Below are 27,341 nucleotides of genomic sequence, written 5' to 3' on the forward strand. Positions count from 1 at the left end.
TAGAAAGAGGGAGAGAGAGAGGGAGGAGGAGGAGAGAGGGAAAGAGAATGAGAGAGGTCTTTCATCCACTGGTTCACTCCCCAAATGGTTGCAATGGCTGGAGCTCAGCTGATCCAAATCCAGGAGCTAGGAGCTTCCTCTGGGTCTCCTATGTGGGTGCTGGGGCCCAAGGAATTTACTCACTACTCCATAGCACTGGTCCCAAGATCAATTTATTTATTTGAAAGGCAGAGCAACACACAGGAGAAGATCTGCTGGTTTACTCCTCAAATGACCGCAACAGCCAGGTCTGGGCCAGGCTGAAAGCAGAAGCTAGAAAGTCCCTCATGGGCCATCTTCTGCTACTTCCCAGCAGCATTAGCAGGGAGCTGCACCTGAAGTGGAGCAGCCAGGACTCAAGCCAGCACTTGTATAAGATGCTGGCATCACAAACAGCAGTTTAAATCACTGTGCCACAATCCAGCACTGAAAGTTTTATATTTTTGTCCAACTGTAAACCAGTGGGTGGAAGATCTCTCTGTGTCTCTTCCTCTCCCTGTTGCTCTGCCTTTCACATAAATAAATCTTGATATATACAGATGGATATAAATATATTATATGTATAGATATTTATCTATATCTATATCTACCTAGATCAATCGATCAATCTATCTATCTAGAGGAAGAGAGAAAAACCAGAAATAATGCCTGCACCAGGGCTGGGCTGAGGCTGTTGAATGGAAACTGTTGAGATGGTTCCAGGTTGGGGCCATTCACTGGTTTACTCCCTAGATATTTGCATTTGAACTCCAGAGTAATTGTGAATGCAAGGCTGCAAAGATCCCAGTTGAGGGGAACAAACACACACAGGTTGCCAAATGTTTGTCATTTTTTGATATTATTTTCCCCAATCATTCAAGACATTTTCTTCTTGAAATAGTTAGCATTAAATTTATTGCAGTGTAGGTTCATAGTCTTGTATTGAGTGAATTCATCATAATGCTAATGAGGACATGTTTGACAACTAGGACTTGAAACACTGAATGGCAATGAAATCCTTCCCTTTGGGGTTGCCCTTAGGTTTCAGAGCAGCAGCCAAGAGTCTCAGAAGAAATCAAAAGCCAGGCTTCTAGAATCACACTTGACCAAAATGACTGATTGAAGCTATTAATCACATATTCTGCATTTCCTGACAGTGCAGCTGCTGTGTTTTGCTGTCAGAATACTGCTAGCTCTGATAAGGAGTGTAATCATGAAGTTTTAATAATAGCTTCAAGTGTGAAACATTGTCTCCAGTCTGATATAGTTCATGGTTCCAGAAGGCAAGAGCTATGCCTACATTATTACAAATATATGTATTATAAATCTGTAAAGTAGAAATCATCATTTTTATTTCATTAAAAGCCAATGATAACTACTTAAACTAAAATAATGTAATATTAAAAATTACGCTTGATTTTCAATCCTGCTTATATTTTCATCTGTGTTCCTGATAGCAGATGGGATTTAATTTTAAAAATCTAGTGTTATATATCTGGGTGCCTCTAGAGGCTTAGGGAGTAAAATACTTAATAAAGTCATTTCAATACAATGGGAATTTTGAAAAGCAGAGAAAACAGACTAAATTCCAAAGTTATAAAAAAATATATCATTTGATTTTGCTGCCCCAGTCTGGGAAGGGTAGTTTGATATACAGACACTGTGGCCAGTAGCCCTGTTCAGAATTTTGAAAAGTCTGGCTGAGCAAAATGACTTTAATACCCTGGACCTGGCTGCACATACTACTTTGAATCATTTCTGAAGGTTCTGAGAAAATTATAGAGATAAAATCTAATTTAGCTTAGAAAAGAGCTGCTTAGTATTAATATCTTCTGGCCCAAACTAGGAATGTTTCACTTTTTCCTTTTGTTTTCTTATTCCTGCTTTCCAACATTTCTTCCAGTAGTCTAGAGACAGGATAGTTCCAGAAAATGTACTTCATCCTGGATCCAGATCTTTCCATCCCACCACAACTGTGTTTGCTTTATCGATCAGGTACCCTCATGGTGTCAGTTGCCTACAAAATTCTTGGCATGTCCACCTGTGATAATGGTGTACAGAGACAGATGAGTGGCTGTCATATCAATGTCCCCCTAAGAGGAAACATGTGAGGCCAGTGTTGTGGCACAGTGGGTTAAGCTGCCACAGTGCAGGCATCCTATACTGTAGCAATGATCTGAGTCCCAGCTGCACTGTTTCCTATCCCGCTGCCTGCTAATGTGCCTGGGAAAGCAGCGGAAGATGGCCTAATTACTTGAGCACCAGCACCAACATGGGAGACCCATAATGGAGTTCTTGGCTCCTGGGTTTGGCTTGACCCAATGCTGAACATTGCAGCTATTTGTGGAGTAAACCAGGTGGTAGAAGATCAAGATCTGACTCTCTCTCTCTCTCTCTCTCTCTCTCTGATCTCTGTAGCTCTCTGCCTTTCAAATATCTTATATCTAAATGACATCTCAACTACATTCTCATCCATTCGATCTTCATCTCTGGTCCTATTCTCAGAGGTAAACTGCCAACAGTTTGGTGTATATGTTCCTACTCCTTTCTATGAATCTTCCACATCTATGTATATAACACACATAAGTGCATAAGGGTTGGATGCTGGCTGTAATTTTTTCTAAAACTGACTTATATATTGTTCTGTTTTACTCTGATTTATAAGAAATGAGTTACTCCTTTTGTTTCCAAGGATAAATCTTGCAACTGTCTTTGACCCTTTGCTTCTCATGCTATTGTCTGCTGCCATGGTACTTCACCCTGGTTAACTGCACTCTAATCACCTATGGACCATTAGAATAATCTACTTCTGGTCTCTTTGAAGTTACCTAAAATGTTACCTATGATTTAGAATTGGGTAACATAGATTAGGAAACTCTTATTTCACTGAGCTTTGATTTCAAAGGCTGCCCTGGGAATTTAAAGCTTTCAATATGAGCTCCAAGTTGTCAACTTCAACCTGCCCAAGAAGCAGGGATTTTTCTTGTCAATATTCTCTTTTAGAATAAAAGGAGACCAGAGGTTTCTTGGAGTATGGCACAGCAGGAAGCAACAGGAGTTTCTTTCCCCACTTAGATGACAATTGTATTGGCAGAGTCTGTCTGATGTAGCCGCTTTGTAATTCTAGTCTCTTGAAAACTTTTAACTTCTAGCAGAAGGTTTAGAATGCAAATTGCTATTAATTTCAGCTCTCTTAGAAGAGTAACACCCACTCATCCCTTACCTCCAGCTCATGCACCCGGAGCTGTGCACACGTTATTGGAGAAGGTTGTACACATCTTGCTGGAGCCATGGTGAGCAGAAAAGATCCTGCCCTCCAAATATCAGGAATTTGTTGTCTGAACCCTGATTGCTTCTGATCACATAGGTGCAGGCAAAGAGGCAGCGGCCATTGCTGATGTACCTCATTCTATTGTTATTTCAAACTTTCTTCCATTGGCTGAAGTGATTTTCAGTGGCATAAATGTCTGGTACCATTTTAATCATCCCTCCTTAATTTTTATTCTTTATGGAGAAAATAGAAAATGTCTGTTCAGACGCAGGCTCAGAAGAGACTTGAGAAGTCCCATGTGCATATCTCAGGATGAGAAAGAAACTACAAAAATTAAAAATAAGCACAATAGACAAAGTCAATAATAAAAAGTGCAAATCCTGTGGAAGGGAAGGCTGTGATTCTCAGAGCTACCACCAGGCTAGATCCAAATGTTTGATTTTCAAAAAAAAAAAAAATCACATGACATTCAATAAAAAGTATGGAAAGTATGGCTTCTATAACCAAAAAAACTCATCAGCAACTGCCTTGATGTTAATATCAACAGTTGGCCTGATGATAATAGATATACTAGCAATAGGCTTTCAAACAATTTTCTTAAATATACTCAAAGAACCAGAAGAAAATGTGAAGAAATAAAGAAAATTATGTATAGAAAATGTAAATTCAATGAAGAGCTAGAACAGCTAAAAAGAAACAAGAAAGAAAATTGTGGAGTTGAAAAACACAGTAATGGAGCTGAAAAATTCAACAGATTCAAAGGCAGATTTGAGCAGATAGAACAAAGAATCAGTGAATTAGAAAACAGGACAAGGGAAATTACCAAACCTGAGGAAAATTTAAAAAGAACTGAAGATAAATGCATAGAACTGAAGGCACCCATGGGAACACCATTAAGAGGACCAACATCTACCTATGGGAATGTTAGTAAGAGCAGACAGAGAAAAGGACAAAGAGACTACTTTAAGAAATAATGGCTAAAAACTCACCACATTTGTTCCAAGGCCTCAATTTGCGTATCCAAGAAGCTCAACAGCTCCAACTACACAAGTACTCCATAGTCAAACTTTTGAAAGATGAGACTTGAAACCAATAAGAGAGAAACAACTTCTCAAAAAGATTACCAGCAGATTATTCATTCAAAATTTTGTAGGTCTCAAGGCAACAGGCCTGTGTGTTCAAAGTGCTAAAAGAAAAAAAAAGGTGTCAACCAAGAATTCTATTTCTAAAAAAGGTGAACATCAAAAGTGAGGAATCAGGGCCAGCATTGCAGCGTAGTAAGTAAAAGCCATTGTCTGCAGTGCTGCATCTCATATGTGTACCGATTCAAGTCCCAGCTACTTCACTTCTGATCCAGCTTCCTACTAATGCACTTGGGAAAGCAACAGAGGATGGCACAATGGGTGTTCCTTCTTACTCTTTACTTACATAGACTTAATCTTCTCTGCATAAAGTTAATTGAAAATAGATTTTAGTATAAAATAAGACTGGGAATAGGAGAGGGAGGAAGAAGAGGGGTGGGAGGGGGGCTTGGTCTTGGTGGGAAGATACAGTGGTATCCTGAAGTTGTACTTAAGAAATGCATGAAGTTTGTATTCATTAAATAAAAGATTTATCTGGGGGAAAAAAAGTCCATGAGGCAAAGGCTACTGAAGGAGGTTGACTCAGATGCTCACAGTAGCTGCTCTGTGAACTGACATCTTCATTCTTGAACAAACTTGGCACTATTTTTAAAAGGCACATATGTAATTTTAATATAGTGTTTTTCTTCTATTTCATTTTCAAAACTATTTTGAAGCATCAGTTTATAAAATAATTTGTCAAACCTGCATATACAGTATGATGACAGTGCAGTGGATACACATACAAAAATATGGGTAGTATATATTTTAAAACAGTGGTTCTTATTTCCATGTAGTAGGATTCTGCAAGGTTTTTGTTTTCATTTTTGCTTATGTGAATTCCTTAATTTTTCTGCCATGAGCAGCATGTGATATCAAAAATAAAGTATAAAGGAACCAGCACATTGGCATAGTGAGCTAAGCCTCTGCCTGCGGCACTGGCAGAGTTTTGAGTCCTGGCTGACTGCTCTTCTTCTGATCCAGCTGTCTGCCTATGGCCTGGGAAAAGCAGTAGAAGATGGTCCAAATGCTTGGGCCCTGTACCCAGAAGAAGCTCTCGGTTCCTGGCTTCAGATTGGTGACGCTCTGGCTGTTGAGGCCACTGGGGACTGAATCAGTGGACAGAAGTCCTTTCTCTATGTCTCTCTCTCTCTCTCTCTGTAACTCTGCCTCTCAAATAAATAAATAAAACTTTAAAAAATGATAAAGTTGAAAACATATAGAACGGAGTATGTCTTGTCCTCCTGGTTTGCACAGCAATTTGTCCTAAAACATGCACTTCAATGTGCCTGCATGATTGCTCTCCATTGTTGCTAACATACATGTACACAGTGCCTTGAATAATAGAAAAACATTTTATCATATGAATTAAATGAATAAAAGAGGGAAGAATGATGAATTGTGGTAAACAGATGAGTAGAATAGAACCTGAGTAAGAAATTTTTTTGCTTATTTTATGTAAAGATGATCACGGATTTGAAAATTGGCCAAATTTTATATATTTGTTTATAAAATTAAAAGCAATACACTTTTCCATCTTGACTTTCTTGTTAAATGATGTTCAACTGATTTTTTTCAGCTAAAGTTCATTATTATTCTCTTTTATGTAAGAAGCAAAGTAAAAAACAGAAAATGCATGGTTTTGGTTGAATAATTCTAATTGTCTAAAAAGGTCTCATTTTGTTTCTTTCACAATTTTTTTGTGCCAAATTGCACATAAAGTGCTGTTAAGTACATTTGTATTGTTGTAGAAGCGTCATCTGTCATCTATCTGCAAGACTCTTTTCATCTTGTAAAACAGAACGTCTGTACACGTTAACAAACAACTTCCCTACTTTCCTTTGCTTCATCTCATTCTATTTCATGTCTATGATTTTCACAGTTCTAACTGCCTCATGGAAGTGGCATCATAAAGCATTTTTTTGTACTGGCTTAATTTCATTTAGCGTTAAGTCTTCAAGTGTTATCCATGTTTTACCACATATCAGAATTTCCTTCTTTTTTAAGATTATCTCATAAATCTACACACACAGTACCACATTTTGCTTCTCCAGTCATCCTTTGATGGGCACTTAGAGTGGCTTCCACTTGTTAATTTTTATGAATAACACTACCATGAATATGAATGCACAAGTATCCCTTCAAGATCTGACTTCTGAGTCTTTTTTTTTTTTGACAGGCAGAGTGGACAGTGAGAGAGAGAGACAGAGAGAAAGGTCTTCCTTTGCCGTTGGTTCACCCTCCAATGGCCGCTGCGGCCGGCGCGCTGCGGCTGGTGCACCTCGCTGATCCGAAGCCAGGAGCCAGGCGCTCATCCTGGTCTCCCATGGGGTTCAGGGCCCAAGTACTTGGGCCATCCTCCACTGCACTCCCGGGCCACAGCAGAGAGCTGGACTGGAAGAGGGGCAACCGGGACAGAATCCGGTGCCCCGACAGGGACTAGAACCCGGTGTGCCGGCGCTGCTAGGTGGAGGATTAGTCCAGTGAGCCACGGCGCTGGCCCACTTCTGAGTCTTTTGAATATATATCAATAAATGGAATTGCTGGCTTATATGATAATTCTATTTTTAAATTTTTGAGGGATCTCCATACTGTTTTCCATGGTGGCTAAACCCTTTTGCATTCAGTGGTGTATAATTGTTCCAATTTCTCCACGTCTGTGTCAATGTTTATCTTATTTTTATAGTAGCTATCCTAACAGATGTGAGGTGATATTTCACTGAAGTTTTGACTTGCATTTCCCTAATGATTAGGGATGTTAAGCATTCTTTTTATGTATCTCTTGTAGCCCATTCTGTGATCCCAAGTTTTCTCTGACATATCTTTTATACATAATATTTTAAAATTCTCATGAAGTCCAATTTATCTACTTACTCTTTTCTTGCCTGTGCGTTTAGTACACATCCAAGTCCTGGAGAACTATACCCCTAGAGGAGGTTGCAGTCATTGAGGGAGAGATGAATTTTTCTGTGAGATTTTCAATGAGACATGTATTTTTCTGTGGTGTCTGTGGTACAAGATCCAGTACCTGGTTCTTAGTAGCATGGGTGAGGCAGTAGCAGCAGTGGGGTTTTCAGTTTATTAAGAAAGAGGTCAGGCATTACTTCTAGCTGTATTTCTGCTCGATGAATAGCATCAAAGCATGGGTCTTTTGCATAAACAGAAATTAGATAAGCAACTAACAATACATAAGAGAGTTGTTTTGCTATAACTAATGAACTTAATCTACAATGTTTAACAGTGTTTTTCTTTTATTACTTTAACTTCTCTTTCCATTGGCTTCACGACAACCTTGAGGAAGAATTTGATGAAATTCTCTCCTTTGTTTCTGCTTTTTTTTTTTTTTCAGGCAGAGTGGACAGTGAGAGAGAGAGAGAGAGGTCTTCCTTTTGCCGTTGGTTCACCCTCCAATGGCCGCCGTGGCCAGCACGCTGCAGCCCGTGCACCGCACCAATCCGAAGGCAGGAGCCAGGAGCCAGGTGCTTCTGGTCTCCCATGGGGTGCAGGACCCAAGCACTTGGGCCATCCTCCACCGCACTCCCGGGCCACAGCAGAGAGCTGGCCTGGAATAGGGGCAACTGGGACAGAATCCGGTGCCCTGACCGGGACTAGAACCTGGTGTGCTGGCACCACTAGGCGGAGGATTAGCCTATTGAGCCACAGCACCAGCCTGTTTCTGTTTTTGTAATCTCACTTTTTTTCTCTGACTACTTCAAGATTTTCTTTGTCCTTGATTTCATTAAGTCCTGGTGGTGTGTGTGTGTGTGTGTGTGTGTGTGTCTTGCCTGGTATTCTCTAACATTTTTAGATGTTGGTTTGGCATCTATTAATTTTGAAAATTTCCATCAGCAACTCCTCAAATATTTCTTTTTTAAAAATTTATTTGACAGAGCTATAGACAGTGAGAGAGAGAGAGAGAGAGAGAGACAGAGAGAGACAGAGAGAGACAGAGAGAAAGGTGTTCCTTTCATTGCTTCACTCCCCAAATGGCTGCCTTGGCCGGTGTTGCACCGATCTGAAGCCAGGAACCAGGTGCCTCCTCCTGGTCTCCCACGCAGGTGCAGGGGCCCAAGCACCTAGGCCAATCTCCACCACCCTCCCGGGCCACAGCTGAGAGCTGGGCTGGAAGAGGAGTAACTGTGACTAGAACCGGCACCCACATGGGATGCTGGTGCCACAGGCGGATTAACCAAATGAGCCACAGTGCTGGCCCTCAAATATTTCTTTTACCCTGTTATCTCTCTTCTCATTCAATGATTCTTTTTTTAAGATTTATTTTGTTTATTTGAAATGCAGAATTACAGAGAGAGAGAGAGAGAGAGAGAGAGAGAGAGAAGACAGGAGATTCCTGAAGCCAGGAGCCAGGAGCCAGGAGATTCTTCTGAGTCTCTCACATGGGTGTTGGGGCCCAAGCACTTGGACCATCTTTCTCTGCTTTCCCAGGCCATTAACAGGGAGCTGGATCAGAACTGGAGCAGCTAGGACTCAAAATGGTGCCCATATTAGATGCTGTGTTACCTGCTATGGCATAGAGCCAGGCCCTCATTCAAGGATTCTAATGACATTTATTTTTCTTTCTTTTTTTTTTTTTTTAGCCACAGCACTGGCCCAGGATTTAAAATTTTTAAAGTGAGACTTACAGAGGAGACATGATTTAAAAAAAAAAAAAAAAGGTCTCTATCATTCTTTCATCAATTCGATAGACCCTGGTGGAAAACTGAAGTGGGGGCTCATTCTGTGAGCCTCCACACACACCCATGAAGGTGCCAGGCCCCACTTTGCTGTCATTTCCAAAACGGATTTTGGTCGATAGTTTCCCTCCACTGCTGGATAACACAGTAAGCACAAACATTCAGACTAAAAGCACAATGGATTATTCACGCTAACCTACAGGTGCATGACACCTGCTTGCCAACAAACATTACAGTAATCATAATCATACAGTGACAACCACGAGGGGTTCTGTGGTTTTCTTATCATGACCGATTTGCAGACATAAGTGTATGTACAACTTTTGCTAGTAACTCAAGAAGTCCTAAGTTTTCCATTCTGCAAATATTTCAACAGCACATTTATCTCCAAGCCACCTAGGTGGTATACAGATTGCTCAATTGAAGTCCTTTAATAGGACGGTAAGATGTAATGAGTTAAATCGGATCACAAAAAACACAAACGTGTTTACAAGACAAGACTTACACATGAAATTCCCTTAGAAATCAGCACATTTCCATTTTGTTGATTTCAATCACAAACTATCTCAGGGACTAAATGTTAATTACAAACCCAGGGGAGTCCACTTAATCTTATCTTCCAAGCACTCTTCAATACTTGAAAAGCCAGCAGTATAGGCCTTTGGAATTATTTTCCAAACTGCTCCTGAAAATCTCACACCTTCCCACATACACCCCTCACACCCCCCACCGTGTACCCCCTCCCCAGCTCACAAAGCAGTGAAGGTGCTAATTTGCCCACGTTTCACACCCACCTTCCAAGTCACTAATATTCAGGTTTTCAATTACAACTTTTCAGACTCTTCCCCAGCAAAGCAAAACAATTTTGCTTTTTTCCAAGTAGTAACTTAACAAGCATTAACAGTTTACTATTATTAACTTGTGTTTTCTAGGTTTGTGAGTGTTACTGAATTCCCTCCAACCCTCGTCCCCTACCACCCTTACCAAGTGCTGTACCCCTAACCCACCCCTCCATCCCTTTCTCACCCCCTCCCTCCCACACTACCCCAACTCAAGGTCCTCCTAGTGGGATGCACAGAGTTCCTTGAAATCTAAATCAGGAAAATTCAACTCAAAAAAAAAAAAAGTCAAGAACCAAGGATTAGGGGTTGGCCCCGTAGCATAGCTGGTTAAGCTGCTGCTTGGGACCCTGGCATCTCATATCAGGGTGCTGGTTTGAGTCCTGCTACCCTGGTTCTGAGCCAGCTCCCCCCCCCCTTTTTTTTTGACAGGCAGAGTGGACAGTGAGAGAGAGACAGAGAGAAAGGTCTTCCTTTAGCCTTGGTTCACCCTCCAGTGGCTGGCTGAGCCACAGGCAGGAGCCAGGTGCTTATCCTGGTCTCCCATGGGGTGCAGGGCCCAGGCAGTTGGGCCATCCTCCACTGCACTTCTGGGCCACAGCAGAGAACTGGCCTGGAAGAGGGGCAACCGGGACAGAATCTGGCGCCCCGACCAGGACTAGAACCCAGTGTGCCGGCGCTGCAAGTGGAGTATTAGCCTATTGATCCTCGGTGCTGGCCTAGAGCCAGCTCCCTTCTAATGTGCATGGCAAGGCAGCAGAGGATGGCCAAAGGGTGGGCAACCAGGATGGAGTTCCTGGCTTCAGCATGGCTGTTGTGGTCATTTGAGGAGTGAATCAGCAGATCAAAGATCTCTCCCCACCTACTTCCACTGCTCTGCCTTTCAAACACATGAATTTTGGAGAAAAAAAAAAAACAACAACAAAAACAAAGATCAGCCACCATCCCCTTCTTAGTCATCTGTAACGCCATCAAGATGCCCAAACCCGACCCGACCTGCACCTCCCATATACGGAATGTGGACCTAACCAACTTGTCCCCACCCCCAGATGTTAGCACAAGTGACCCTCATTTGACAATCTGCTTCATCGACTATATCCCCTGTGCCTAAGGCATTTGACATTCAACAGCTTTCCCCCAACGCAGGCTGTATCCTCACAGCACAAATTCCTCTGGCTAACACACAGGCAGTCAGGCACACAGGTGGGCGGGCGGGTGAGGTCACCAGGCTCCATCTACAAGGCATAACCGTGTTGTGGCATCAACCAGCGTTACCAAGTTCTATGGCACCCCCAGGTTCATCCGACGCCCTCATCTCCCGCTTCTGTCTCCTGAGGCCCTGACTGAACTGGCCACTTCTGCCAACTCTGGCTAGGCCTGGCGTGGGCCACCCCCTGTCACTAACTCCTTACATATACAGTAAAAAGAAAAGTAGGTCAAAGATGACCACTCCCCAAGTCCTGGTTCTATAGACTAGAAAGGAAGACACCATGTGCTGCTGGGAATCTCTTCTAGTCTGCAGGTTTAGGAGAGCAGGGTAAGAAGCCCTTAGCTCATCAGAACCAGGAGGCAGCAAGAAACTCTCATGACAGCCTCCAGAGAGATACGAAGGCATGGGGAGATGGTCTTGGCCTCCATTTCTTGTGTTCCAGGAACATAACAAAAACTCCTGCCAAGTGCGCAGCAGCCACTGCGGGGAAGACAAATAAAATCTATGATTCAGAAACATGTTGTTTTAGTTTCTATGTGTTTGCATATTTTCTAGAATTTCTTAAGTTGTTAATTTCAAACTTCATTACATTGTGGTGAGAAAAGACACATGATATGATTTCAGTTTTTCTCAAATTTGCTGAGCTTGCTTTATGGCTTGGCATATGGTCTATCCTAAAGAAAGTTCTATTCACTCCCCCCCCCCATCTCTATCTCTGTCTCTGTCTCTCCCTCCCTCTCTCTCTCTCTCTCACACACACACATACTCTGCCTTTCAAATAAGTAAATTTTTCTAAAAACCTAGAAGATTGGCGCATGACACACATTTTAGAGTCTCTCAGCCTATCTGGAAAAGGGTGGGTATAAGCACTTGGTCTTGATGCTGAGGTGATAATGAAATCAGGCAGAATTCCCGATGATTCTTTTCCAGCAGGGACACCACTGGAGTTAAGAGGACAATGGTTAGAGCTTTAAGCAGAAAGGAATATTAACAGAGTGCGCAAGCCAGGAGCAAGGTGATTCCATGGCCAAAGACCTGCATCCCCGGGTAATGCAGAGTTACAAGTGTTTTAGCAGTCATTTTCAGGAAGTTACACAAATCCATTAGGTTTCAAGGTGGTTCTAGGAAGTGTGATATATATACATATATATATATATGCAAATGAAATGGACATATATGCCCACTGTCATCACATGTGTTCCAAGTTCAAATGGGGACAGCAAACTAATGGAACAAAGGGAGTGTTGGGTTTTCTGTAGAAAGGTGAGGTTGAGGATGCTCTTTGGCCTGTGTGCAGAATTCCTAACCTAACTTCAGCCAAGCCAAGGCCTTATCAAGGGGAGTTTGCCTTGGGAACTCAGCTGTGACTCCAGGCCCACCTACAAGGGAACCTGGATGATGATGACTTTTAGCTAGGATTAAAGCAGGGTTGGGTCATTTCCTTTAGAAGAGAGTGTTAATGTCCGTGTCAGTTGGCCCATAACCAACTCTTCCTGAAACCAAAAAAATTCCAGACATTTCTCTCTCCCTTTACTTGTCCAGCTGTCATGAGGCTCCCTCAACTCTGTCTCCTGTAGCTCTTCTCCATTTGGCCTTGGAATCCTCCCCACTCTTGTCCCTTGGTGATCCATGCCCTCCCGATCACCGGCTTGATCACAATGCCTAACTGGTATTCCCATACCCTCTGCCCAGCTCAAAATCCAGTGAGTGAAGAAGTGATTGATTTCCTCTCTTGCTGAAAAGATACTTCAATAAAGCTCAGTAACCTACAGATTAAAAGCTGAGCAGCATACAAAGCTCTTTATCATCAGCCCGTGCTTGCTTCTGCACCTATTCTCTAGGATTCTGACAGTTCCCTGCCTGCCTCTGCTCTCTCACCTTTCATCCCCCCTGCTCCTCCACCCTGCAGAGGAGCCCATGTGCTTCTTCCCCATCCTTCAAGACCCAGTTCAACACCACCATGTGCAGTGACGTAACCATCCTCACCTCCTGCCCCACACTGAGGCTGTTACCTGCAGTGTCTCAGTTTACCACTATAGTATCAGGTGATGCCTGCCTCCTCCCTCTCACACATTGATTCTGTCTGTCTGTGTAACCTGGAAAGGAGGGACTCCCTACCTCAGAGGTTCTCCATCCTGGCTACTTTGTGAAAATATAAATCAGATCCTACCCCAGCCCCACTATATCAGAATTTAATGAGTGTGGACAGGTGTTTGTGATGATCAGTGTTACATCCAAATTTTGGAGACCAAATAACCTCTGGCATGAGAAAGGTTTTATTGGACTGTTACAGATGCTAAACTAAATAAAAGGACTAGTCCTTGGACAAATTCCCTTAACCACCAGCAGCACAGCGGAAAGATAGCATTTGGAAAATGCCCACTGAATATAAAAAGCAAAGATGCTTTATAATGAATATTTGAGGGGAAGGAAATGTACATTTCTTCCATTGAGGATATCTTGCCCACAGATGGGGGTGGGGGTGAACAACAGGAAGCAGGCTGAGTCCTGGTAGGCCACACAATCCACAGGGAGAAGGGTGGGCTGCTTCCCAGTTGGTTGTTCCCCATGCAGAATGCAATGTGTTTTGAGGCTGGTCCTCAAAACTGTGGAGCAGTTCCTTTTCTTTGTTCAGCCTAATGATGAGAGTTTTGTATAAATTTCTCTTACCTCTTCCCTTCTTCCATCCACTGGCCTGTCACTTAATTTAGGACATCTCTGAATTTCTCTCCGGTCATCAGAAAGGGTTGAGGGGCTACTCACCTAATCGGCAATATGCATTCCCTTCCCAGAGGAAAGTGCTACTTATAGAAAGAATGAAGGAATGAGGGAAATTTTTTTTAAAGGAAACCCTTTGAATTGATATTTTTCTATTTAATCACCAGATACCAAATAAAGAAGTCAGAGATCACTCAAGGAAATAAAAAAATTTCCCCATTGGTAAAAGTACTCCTTCTGCTTCCAGTGAGATATTAGTTTTCATTAGGTTCTTAGATTGAAACTGTCTTTAACATTTTCCTGTTATGTGAAAGCAATTAGGTATTTAGACGATTATTACTTAGAGTTGCCTTATTTTGGAGACCTGAACTGCTCAGTAATGCATTGTAGATAAATAAAGCAGATTTTCTTTAAAATGCATATTCTGTGTCCTGGGATCAGGGCACAGAACCTTCTTGGAGGATCATGGCTCTTTGCTGTGGTGTCGTCGCTTCATGATCCTGAAGCTTGAGAACACTGCCCATAAAGAAGTCCACCAGCCACAGCTCTCCTCTAGTCCATCCTGATGAGTTCCCGGGCTCTGAGTCTGCAGGGGAGTTGGTGGGGGCTCCTAACCAGGCAGGGGAAGGGCAGAATACCAATGTTGCTGAGTCAGGAAGCCACTCAAGCTTTCGCCCCGGGGAAATAAGTTGCAATTGTTGCACTGCCATAAAGTACACATGGCTCCTTGTTGGGAGAAAATAGATCATAGATTGAACTTGATGTTGGGGAACTAGGCAAGAAGATTAAGTAGGAATAGTTGAGCTGGAAGATTTTCTCATAATCTCTGTACAGCCCTGCATTGTTATTCTACTCCCTTAGCTATCAATCCCATTCACCCACTTTCCCATGGTGCACCTGTGTCTCCTCCAGGACTAGGAAAGAGGAGATGCCATGATGGCCATGTGGGAGTTAAGCTTTATGCAGAAGTACCATGAAACTCCCAGAAAGCTTCACACACACTAAACTCCACCCTCTTTTGTATATTCAATTAGGGTACCGCCCCCTACCTCACTAACAGGGCTGACAGTATGGGAGCAGGGAAGCATGGGAAGCTTTTTTGGCTTCTGGACCTTGCTTATGGGTCCTTCTCTGACCTCTTCCCCCTTTCTCTCCTTATAGGCAGTTCTATGGCCCCCTCATGACAAGTATCTATGTGGGCTGACTCACTCTCACACTGTTAGAGTCGACTGCCCGAAAAACGTCACCAAGAGACATCTCTTATGCAAACAGCAAGGGGAAGCTTTATTGATTATCCAGCATGCTGGGGCTGTCTGACCATACATGAACAGAGCAGCCCCGAATAACCAAAGGTTAGGGTTTATAAAGGCAAAAACCGCAAAACCGGGAAGGGGGGAATACATGGTTGCTATGCACGGTTGCTATACACAGTTGCTAAAATCAAAAGAGAGTATATGGTTACTGGGGTCAACATAACCTAAAACCTAAGTGAAATTAATATTTATCATAATCTTGACAATACCAGTTACAATATTACAATCAGCAATTAGGACTTGACATTAATGTAAGACACAGACAAATCACATCTTCATTATTAGCCCAGGTAACCCAGGTGTAACCTTTCTACTTTTAAGCTTGAGCAATCATGCTAGGGGGTTTTTGTGTGTTGCCAAGGGTGATGTAGTGCACTGCTATTGTCCGACTATTTGAGATCATAGTTTCAGACCAGAGTCTCACGGTGGGGGGTGCTTTCTCAGAATGGAGTCTCAAGTGCTCCAAAATGGAGTCCCTACTGTCAAGGTGCTACTTCACTCTGTCTTATTTTTACAGCTGTACCAGGAAGGTTTAAACCTGTAAGCTTAAGCTTAACTTTTTACACCCGCACATATACAATTTTAACTCTTCAACACAGGGTGTATACTCTCTCTCTTTTTAAAATAAATTCTGCTGTCACTTGTGCACTGTATTATGTCTCTGCTTTAAATTCCGATCTCTGTGGGGGGGCAAGAACTTCAAATAAAAATTAAGATGCATATGCCCATCATCATAAGGGACCTGCTGTTTGCCTGGGCTGGGTTGACACTTGCTCCAGAGAACAGAGAGCTGCTGGCAGGCTCAGACAGAACTGTCTACTTCTCCCTCTTTCTTGGCAGAATGAAGTGAGGCTAAAAGCCATTAGACACAAATGTAATGTTCTAGGATTTTATCAGTAATGTGAAAAACAAAAATACTCATGGTCAAACTGATCTAGATAGATCAGTGCTATTTATAACCTGAGCTCAGTTTGTCAGAGCCCACCAAATGGCTGTTCATGTTAAGAATAGAATAAAGATATTGAGAACAAGTATATGAACGCCCTGGCTGATGCTCTTGAGAGCATCAACAAAGCCGAGAAGATAGGCAAATGCCAGATTTTTATCAGGCCGTGCTCTAACGTCATCGTCAGTTTTCTGACTGTGATGATGAAGCAGGGTTACATTGGTGAGTTTGAAATCATTGACCATCATAGAGCTGGGAAGATTGTTGTAAACCTCACTGGCAGGTTAAACAAGTGTGGAGTGATCAGCCCCAGATTTGACGTGCAGTTGAAAGATCTAGAAAAATGGCAGAATAATCTGCTTCCATCCCACCAGTTTGGTTTCACTGTACTGACAACCTCAGCTGCCATCATGGACCATGAAAAAGCACAACAAAAACACACAGGAGAGAAAATCCTGGGATTCTTTTTCTAGGGATGTGGCACAGACATACAAATAAAAGCTCAATGGACAAAAAAAAATAGAATAAAGTTAAAGGATCATTTAGCATGTCCTTGTGGACCAGAGGGAGACTGACAGCAGGTGTTGCTGAATGGGTGAAGCTTGGTGTCGGGTAAATCCAGGTGCCACAGTCTTCCTTGGTATGCCTCCTTCACCTGTTATTTCTCACTCCTTCCATGGCTCATGGAAGACACACAGCAATCATTTCTCAAGCACTTCTGTGTTGCAGGCATCTTGCCATTGGATTATACACACTATGATTGATAATAAGAAACACATACTTTGGTCTTTGTCATATTTCCTGGCATACAGCTCCTAAAACCCAAGGAATATTTGAAATGGTATAGTCTGGTATACTATAGTAATAGTATATGGCTATACTATGGCAAAGTATTGTAATGTGTTATCTGTAGGGGAACTCTCCCAACCTGAGGGAGGACCGCAGTTGGGACTGAGAGCAGTAAGGAGAACAATAGGGGATGAGGGTTCAGAACCAGGCAGTTCATGGCTATCTGTGTTGTTCCAAGAACACGCCCACACTGATGCCAAACCCTTGCCTCACTCTCCTTCAATCCATTCTCTGCCATCCTGCTAAAATGGCATATTTCTTTCAAGGAACAGGTGAATAAAGTGAGGACCAAAAAAAGGTAAGCCATGTGAGAAGCTACCAGTGGCAGAGAATGTATGGCTATGAAGGCCAGGTTCATTCCATTGTCCAAATACCTGTCTCCAGTGAAGACTTGGGGGGTCAAAGATCCGTTGTTACAAATATACATGATGTTGGCAGCCATATTTATTTCCATTATAAGGATTTTACTAGACTGCTTATGACCTTCCTCCTGAGGTGTTGCAAACTTGCTCATGCCCCAGCACTTTTGTTCTTGCTTCCTCTAGGGTGTTCTGCCTCCAGCATGGGGACCCAAATTACCTACTCCATTCACTCCCCTGCTCTTTCCCTGCCTGTTTTTCTACTGGTTCCCATACTGCAGGAGTCACTGTCATGGTTGGGGTGTCTTCTCCATGTGTGTACACTGTGTTACTTTGACTCTGTCCAGATCTCAAGCTCCAGAGAGCAAGGACTGTGTCCTTTTTACTCAGTCCTCTACTGCCAGGGCTCAGAATGTACAATGAGGCAGTTTTCTGCTCAAGACACATCTGTTGACAAATGACTCTATTCTCAAGGCCTAGGCAAGCCTCTGAGGCCAGGATGCTCTGCTCTAACAAACGAGGTTGCCAGAAAAAAGGGCACAGAGGCAGTAATGTGACCAAAAACCTGACTCCTCACTACAGAAAGCCTTGTATCCCAGGTGAGTTTTAGAATCTCACACACCATGCTGCACAGGAACCAAGAAAGAAACTCCCAGAGACACAAAGTCAGAAAGCTGAATGGATCCCAGAGCCTATGGTAAGCAAGTGTCCTCACTCATTAAATATAGGATGCATGGTTTCAACACGGGCAGTGCCTGAGAACAGAGCAGGGCGTCAGGCTTGTCTGGGTTTGAATTCTGGCTACTGCCTACTAGCTCTGTGTCCTCAGGTGAGTTAGGAAGTTCTTTTACGACTCAGCCCTGTTAAATAATGTAAACACTGCAATGTAACAAACTTTACCATATTTCATAAGGATGCTCTGAGGATTATATGAGGCAGCATTTGTAATGCGCTCAGAACAGAATGTGAAACTTAGAGTGCAGAAAGTGTTGATTTTAAAAAGGTGGCAGAACTCATCCAGCCCTGCAAAAGATGCTTAAAGATGTGTTACACACAGAAACACAGAAACACGGTCATCAATACGAAAGAAGGCAAACGAAGGAAACCTCACAGCAAAAGATCACAGCAAGTTCAAAACATATTAGAAAATATCTCTGGCAAATGGCAGGGCAAAGCTACTACTTATCAATAGTCACACTGAACGTTAATGGCCTGAAGTGTCCAGTTAAAAGACACCGATTGGCTGATTGGCTTAAGGAACAAAACCCATCTATTTGCTGCTTACAAGAAACACATCTTTCCAACAAAGATGCGTACAGACTGAAAGTGAAAGACTGGAAATAGATATATCATGCCAACAGAAATGAAAAAAGAGCAGGCATAGCCATCTTAATATCAAACAACATAAACTTTACCACAAAAACTGTTAGGAGAGACAAAGAGGGTACTGTATAATGATTAAGGGATCAATTCAACAAGAAGATGTAACAACTATCAATGTATACGCACCTAATTGCAGGGCATTGGTTTATTTAAAAGATTTGTTAAGGGCCTTAAAGGGAGACTTAGACTCCAATACAATAGTACTGGGGGACTTCAATACTCCACTCTCAGAAATAGACAGATCAACAGGGCAGAAGATCAACAAGGAGACAGTAGATTTAAACGACACTATAGCCCAAATGGATCTAACAGTTATCCACAGAACTTTTCATCCTACACAGAAAGCATTTACATTCTTCTCAGCAGTACATGGAATCTTCTCTAGGATTGACCACATACTAGGCCATAAAGCAAGTCTCAGCAAATTTAAAAGAATTAGAATCATACAATGCAGCTTCTCAGACCATAAAGGAATGAATCTGGAAATTAGCAACTCAGGAATCCCTAGAGCATATGCAAACACATGGAGATTGAACAACATGCTCCTGAACGAACAATGGGCCATAGAAGAAATTAAAAGAGAAATCAAAAATTTTCTGGAAGTAAATGAGGATAACAGCACAACATACCAAAACTTATGGGATACAGCAAAAGCAGTGTTAAGAGGAAAGTTTGTATCAATAGTTGCCTACACCAAGAAATTGGAAAGGTACCAAAGAGATGAGCTTTCAATGCATCTCAAGGATCTAGAAAAACTGCAGCAAACCAGACCCAAAACTAGTAGGAGAAGAGAAATAATTAAAATCAGAGAAGAAATCAACAGGATTGAATCAAGAAAAACATTACAAAAAATCAGCCAAGCGAGAAGCTGGTTTTTTGAAAAAAATAAACAAAATTGACACCCCATTGGCACAACTAACTAAAAAAAGAAAAGACTCAAATCAATAAAATCAGAGATGCAAAAGGAGACGTAACAACAGACACCACAGAAATAAAAAGAATCATCAGAAATTACTACAAGGACTTGTAGGCCAGCAAACAGGGTAACTGATCAGAAATGGATAGATTCCTGGACACATGCAACCTACCTAAATTGAACCAGGAAGACATCGAAAACCTAAACAGACCCATAACTGAGACAGAAATTGAAACAGTAATAAAGGCCCTCCCAACAAAGAAAAGCCCAGGACCAGATGGATTCACTGCTGAATTCTACTGGACATTTAGAGAAGAACTGACTCCAATTCTTCTCAAACTATTCCGAACAATCAAAAAAGAGGGAATCCTCCCAAATTCTTTCTATGAAGCCAACATCACCTTAATTCCTAAGCCGGAAAAAGATGCAGCATTGAAAGAGAATTACAGACCAATATCCCTGATGAACATAGATGCAAAAATCCTCAATAAAATTCTCGACAATAGAATGCAACAACACATCAGAAAGATCATCCACCCAGACCAAGTGGGATTCATCCCTGGTATGCAGGGATGGTTCAACATTCGCAAATCAATCAATGTGATACACCACATTAACAGACTGCACAAGAAAAACCATATGATTATCTCAATAGACGCTGAGAAAGCATTTGATAAAAAACAACACCCTTTCATGATAAAATCTCTAAGCAAACTGGGTATGGAAGGAACATTCCTCAATACAATCAAAGCAATTTATGAAAAACCCACAGGCAACATCCTATTGAATGGGGAAAAGTTGGAAGCATTTCCACTGAGATCTGGTAACAGACATGGATGCCCACTCTCACCACTGCTATTCAATATAGTTCTGGAAATTCTAGCCAGAGCTATTAGGCAAGAAAAAGAAATTAAAGGGATACAAATTGGGAAGGAAGAACTCAAACTATCCCTCTTTGCAGATGATATGATTCTTTATTTAGGGGACCCAAAGAACTCTAAGAGACTATTGGAACTCATAGAAGATTTTGGCAAAGTAGCAGGGTATAAAATCAATGCACAAAAATCAACAGCCTTTGTATACACAGGCAATACCACAGCTAAGGAAGAACTTCTAAGATCAATCCCATTCACAATAGCTACAAAAACAATCAAATACCTTGGAATAAACTTAACCAAGGACGTTAAAAATCTATATGATTAAAATTACAAAACCATAAAGAAAGAAATAGAAGAGGATACCAAAAAATGGAAAAATCTTCCATGCTCATGGATTGGAAGAATCAATATCATCAAAATGTCCATTCTCCCAAAAGCAATTTACAGATTCAATGAGATACCAATCAAGATACCGAAGACCTTCTTCTCAGATTTAGAAAAAATGATGCTGAAATTCATATGGAGACACAGGAGACCTCGAATAGCTAAAGCAATCTTGTACAACAAAAACAAAGCTGGAGGCATCACAATACCAGATTTCAGGACATACTACAGGGCAGTTGTTATCAAAACAGCATGGTACTGGTACAGAAACAGATGGATAGACCAATGGAACGGAATAGAAACGCCAGAAATCAATCCAAACATCTACAGCCAACTCATATTTGACCAAGGATCCAAAACCAATCCCTGGAGTAAGGACAGTCTATTCAATAAATGGTGCTGGGAAAATTGGATTTCCACATGCAGAATCATGAAGCAAGACCCCTACCTTTCACCTTACACAAAAATTCACTCAACATGGATAAAAGACTTAAATCTACGACCTGACACCATCAAATTTTAGGGAGGATTGGAAAAGCCCTGCAAGATACACGTACTGGCAAAGACTTCTTGGAAAATACCCCAGAAGCACAGGCAGTCAAAGCCAAAATTAACATTTGGGATTGCATCAAATTGAGAAGTTTCTGTACTGCAAAAGAAACAGTCAGGAAAGTGAAGAGGCAACTGACAGAATGGGAAAAAATATTTGCAAACTATGCAACAGATAAAGGTTTGATAACCAGAATCTACAAAATCAAGAAACTCCACAACATCAAAACAAACAACCCACTTAAGAGATGGGCCAAGGACCTCAATAGACATTTTTCAAAAGAGGAAATCCAAATGGCCAGCAGACACATGAAAAAATGTTCAGGATCATTAGCAATCAGGGAAATGCAAATCAAAACCACAATGAAGTTTTACCTCACACCAGTTAGAAGGACTCACATTAAGAAATCTACAAACAACAGATGCTGGAGAGGATGTGGGGAAAAAGGGACACTAACCCACTGTTGGTGGGAATGCAAACTGGTTAAGCCACTATGGAAGTCAGTCTGGAGATTCCTCAGAAACCTGAAGATAACCCTACCATTCAACCCAGCCATCCCACTCATTGGAATTTACCCAAATGAATTTAAATTGGCAAACAAAAAAGCTGTCTGCACATTAATGTTTATTGCGGCTCAATTCACAATAGCTAAGACCTGGAACCAACACAAATGCCCATCAACAGTAGACTGGATAAAGAAATTATGGGACATGTACTCTATAGAATACTATACAGCAGTGAAAAGCAATGAAACCCGGTCATTTGCAACAAGATGGATTAATCTGGAAAACATCATACTGAGTGAACTAAGCCAGTCCCAAAGGGATATATGTCATATGTTCGCCCTGATATGCGACAACTAACTGAGCACCAAAGGGGAAACCTGTTGAAGTGAAATGGACACTATGAGAAACAGTGACTTGATCAGGCCTTGTCCCGACGGTTGATGTACAATGTAATACTTTATACATTTTAGTATTTTTTGTTCTACTACTATTTGTTGAACTCTGTAATTAACACACAATTATTCTTAGGTGATTAAATTTTCACTGAAAAGTGATCCCTGTTAGGAATTTGGAAAACATGCTGAGTAAAATAAGCCAGTCCCAAAGGGACAAATATCATATGTTCTCCCTGATCGGGGACAACTAACTGAGCACCAAAAAGGAAACCTGTTAAAGTGAAATGAACACTAGGAGAAACGGTGACTTGATCAGCCCTCACCCTGACTGTTGATGAGCAGCTTAATAATGTTATTCCTCTTAGTATTTTTTTTGTTTGTTCTACTTAATACTTTTGGTTGAATACTGTAAGCAATACACAATTCTTCTTAAGTGCTGAAACTTAACTGAAAAGTGATCGCTGTTAAGTGTAAGAGTGGGAATAAGAGAGGGAAGAGATGTGCAACTCGGGACATGCTCAAGCTGACTTGCCTCAAATGGTAGAGTTAGAAACATACCAGGGGATTCCAATTCAATCCCATCAAGGTGGCATGTACCAATGCCATCTCACTAGTCCCAGTGATCAATTTCTGTTCACAACTGATCATAATGATAGGACTAAGAACCAAAGGGATAACATAAACAAGAATAGTGTCTGCAAATACTAACTGAAAGAATAAAAAAGGGAGAGAACGATCCAACATGGGAAGTGAGATACACAGCAGACCCATAGAATGGCAGATGTCCTAAACAGCACTCTGACCTCAGAATCAGCCCTTAAGGCATGCGGAAACGGCTGAAAAGCCCTTGAGAGTATTTTAGGCATGGAAAACCAAGATACTCTGGCAAAAAAAAATGACCTAAATGAAAGATCTCCACGAGTGAGATCCCAGTGGAAAGAACAGGTCATCAAAGAAGGAGGTACCTTTCTCTGAATGGAGGAGAGAACTTCCACCCTGACTACGACCTTGTCTAAATATGATCAGAGTCGGTGAACTCAAAAGGCTTCCATATCCTTGGCAGCTCATGACAAGATTCTAGGGTGATTACTGACACCATAAACAAGAGTGTCTATTTGTTAAGTCAACAACAGGAGTCACTGTGCACTTACTCTTCATGGAGGATCTCTGTCCTTAATGTGCTGTACATTGTGATTTAATGCTATAACTAGTACTCAAACAGTTTTGTTCACTTTGTGTTTCTATGTGGGTGCAAACTGTTAAAATCTTTACTTAATATATGCTAAACTGATCTTCTGTATTTAAAGAGAATTGAAAATGATTCTTGATGTTAATGGAAGGGGAGAGGGAGAGGGAAAGGGGAGGGTGGCAGGTGGCAGGGAAGTTATGGGGGGGGAAGCCATTGTAATCCATAAGCTGTACTTTGGAAATTTATATTCATTAAATAAAAGTTAAAAAAAAGGTGGCAGAAGACAGGCTCCCCAAGTGTGCTCTCCCTGTGAGCAGGATGGTGGAATGGGTGTGTCACTTAATATCCTTGACTTCGGTTCCCTTATATGTAAATGGGAATTTGAGCAGCTTGCCTTCCCTTGATTACACTAAATGGTCTCACATAACCACAAGGGATCTGGGAAATGTACTTGTAGTACATTACCATCCATTCAACACACAACTCACTAGTATTAAGGAAGAAATGCAAATACACAATTCAAGATCTCACACACTTCTCTTTTCACTCCGCTTGTGGCTGTCGTCACTCTAAAGGTTTTACCAATCTTTTCATTATCACTTCTTCTTTTTGAGCATTGCTTAGGAAATCTTCCCAGCTATATTTGAAAACTGGTTTTCTGTAGTTTTCCCTAATGTTTCTTCCACTATACTCATTCTTCAATCTGTTCTCTCTCTCTTTCAATGAAAGGAGGATCTGGGACATGAACCGGTGCTCGTATGGGAAGCTGCTGCTTCAGGTGGAGGCTTAGCCTATTATGCCACTGCACTGGTCTTCGGTTTCTCAATCTAATAATTGTGAAAATAAGAGCATCTAAAGAGCAACTTTCGTTTTGATGATTAAATAAAAATGTATGGAACCTAAGCTGTACTGTACCTTGATAAGGATAAGTGCTTGATAAATTCCTTATGTATGAACCATGGTGTGATGTCCATTACCCAATTGCTGTGCTGAGTTCAGGCCTCAGCTCAATTTAAAATTCAAGATTCCTACAGGTACCCACCTTAACCGGCGGCAAGCGATGTCTCAGGCATTTGGGTCCCTTCCACTCATGTGGGAAACCCACACAGATTCATGGTTCTCAGCATTCTACAGGTTCATGTCAGTTTATGTGGGCATTTGAAGATGAAACACCAGGAAGAGATCTCTCTTTCTGTCTCTTTACCTCTGCCTCAAAAAATGAATAACTAAAATTAAATTGCATAATATAAGATAAAGCAGAAACAGTGACAAGGAAAGTAATTAAATGATGATCAAAACTTCAAAACAGCAAGAGGAATTACCACTTGTAACTATACTTGTGCCATCAATTCAGGATGCATTTATATAAAGCAAGCATTAGCACACATTCAGGGACAGTCTCCAATATGGGTAAGGGGCGCTAAACTCCCACTTTCAGAAATGGACACATCATTTATAAAGAAAATCAATAGAGAAAGAGCAGAATTAAATTGTAACCTAGATCAATGCTGTCTAACATAAAACATTTCTTCAAAAACTACAGAATATACATCCTCTGAAAGCTCATGAAAGCTTCTCTGGGATAGCATATATAAAGCATGTTTCTGACCACAATGCAATAAAGCTGAAAGTGAGAACAGGTAAAACTTTAAAACACATGTAAATATTGCAAAAACTTGGTAGGCAGTGTATCAAGGAAGTAATCAGAAAATTTGAACCTACCTTTCAATTAATGAAAACTAACACAGTGCACCAGAGATTGTGGGAAAGAGCAAAAGTAGTACTAACAGGAAAGCCTTATCAATCAGTAGGCAGAAATATCTTCAGTATAAAAGGAATCAAAGTAACTCAAAGAAGGACAACAATAAGAAAACTTCAAACACAAAATTTGTAGGAAGAAGAGTAAGACTCAGATCCCACATGTATATCTAAAATATTTAAAGAGCAATGAAACAAAGAGCTAGATATTTTAAAAGGTAATGTGGGGAGCAATCCGGACTGGACTGAGTTACTGGAATTAAGACTTATTCTGTGCGTCTGCTCTCCCACAATATGGCGCTGGGAGAGGAGTAAACAGCTTCTACCCAGCTGCCTCTCACCAACTTGACAAGCTGCAGGAGCTGCTCCTGATTGGAGGAGAGCGGCATGCTCGGCGTGTGGGCAGCCGAGTTAGGATTGGCGGAAGGGGACTATAAAGGAGGAGAGAGACGGCATTCACCAGGAACATCTATGGGGAACATCTAAGGGAACCCGTGCAGCCCCCGAGAAAGCCGGCCGGCGGTGTGCCGCTCCCCTGCGGAAGTGGGGAATGTGGCCAGGGGGAACTGCCCTTCCACGGAGGTGGAAGGGATAGTAGCCAACCCGGGAAGAACCAGCAGCAAACCCGGGGAGGGCCGAGCAGGCGAAAGAACAGCGCAGGGTCCTGTGTCGTTCCTCCATGAAGAGGGGGAGCGACAGGTAAAATAAAATGACAAACCATTAAAATACTAATAAAGAAAGCAGGCTCAATAAATCAGAGATGAGGCCCGGTGCCATGGCTCACTTGGTTAATCCTCCACCTTGTAGCGCTGGCATCCCATATGGGTGCTGGGTGAAAGTCCCAGCTGCTCCTCTTCCAGTCCAGCTTTCTGCTGTGGCCTGGGAAGGCAGTGGAAGATGGCCCAAGTGCTTGGGCCCTGCACCTGCATGGGAGACCAGGAAGAAGCACCTGGCTCCTGGCTTTGGATCAGCGCAGCACTGGCCATAGTGGCCATTAGGTGGGTGAACCAACGGAAGGAATACCTTTCTGTCTCTCTCTCTCTGTCTATAACTCTACCTGTCAAATAAAAGAAAAAGAAATCAGAGATGAAAAGGGACACATCATATCAGACCTTACAGACATGCAATGGATCACCCCAAATCTTATCCATGGCCTTACATTTCAAATGTTAAGTTTTTCATTAGTATGTATTTGAAAGGCAGAGACACAGAGAGGAACATGGTTCAAAAGCTCAGAGTTGACAGCAGGACTAATGAAAATCAAAGTATATGATATCCTAGACTTTGCACTGTTGAATGTGAGGTTACTGTTTCTAAGTGCTAAATGGGTGCCTGGCCTGGATGGGCAGGCAGCTATGCCCGAGAATGAACTACCAGTCTGTTTTTCTCTAGTTCACAGGACTGTCTGAAGGCTCCATGTCACGAGACACTACTCAGAGGAACGTACAGGTGGTAAGTCCTGGGGTCCACAGTCTCATTAAGAGCACACAGGAAGTCACAGGCCTCCACATGGAAGCAGACTGTGAAACCTCTAGGAGTGTGACATTTTGGGGCTTGCATCAGAGTACTCTGCATCCTAGACACTGGCATCAGTACCCAGACTAACATAATACTGATGGATTCAACCCTAAAGGCAATTTATTAACTCTCATGTCAAAAAACATGTACTAATGATCTTAAAATTGCATTAATTAACTCAGCAAATATTTAGATTTTTGATGCCTTTACTGCATTTTTTGGCCTCATACTGAGTTAAAAGATTAGTTCTCCAATCCCTGGTTTAGGGCACATCATTTAAAATCCTTTTACCTATTAGACTTATTTGAGAATTCCAATAATCAAGAATTTTCAGCAGCCTCTGGAACATGGTGGTTATTTTTATCACTGTTACTATGTGATCACTTCTATGATGCAGTTGAAGCACAGTGTATTTTTTTCTGTTACTGGAGGAGAAGATAAGAAATATGTACATTTCTATGTACTCAGAAGGAAGTAGGGAATAGAGCTGGTGTGGCTACAGCATACAATTAGTTTGTTAACTCAGCCG

At 41.7% G+C, this 27,341-nt stretch overlaps 1 long non-coding RNA gene and 1 pseudogene across 1 annotated transcript in view; one reads left to right on the forward strand and one right to left on the reverse strand.

Moving 5' to 3' along the window:
• Positions 1-27,341, reverse strand: part of LOC149123815 (uncharacterized) — a 127,861-nt gene that overhangs the window by 31,610 nt on the left and 68,910 nt on the right. The gene's annotated exons all lie outside the window — the stretch shown is intronic.
• On the forward strand, positions 15,089-16,874 carry LOC100352255 (small ribosomal subunit protein uS8 pseudogene; annotated as a pseudogene).

This window comes from Oryctolagus cuniculus, chromosome 10, assembly GCF_051225735.1.
Source record: "Oryctolagus cuniculus isolate XC-2025 breed Fujian yellow rabbit chromosome 10, ASM5122573v1, whole genome shotgun sequence".
NCBI classification, from domain to species: Eukaryota; Metazoa; Chordata; class Mammalia; order Lagomorpha; family Leporidae; genus Oryctolagus; species Oryctolagus cuniculus.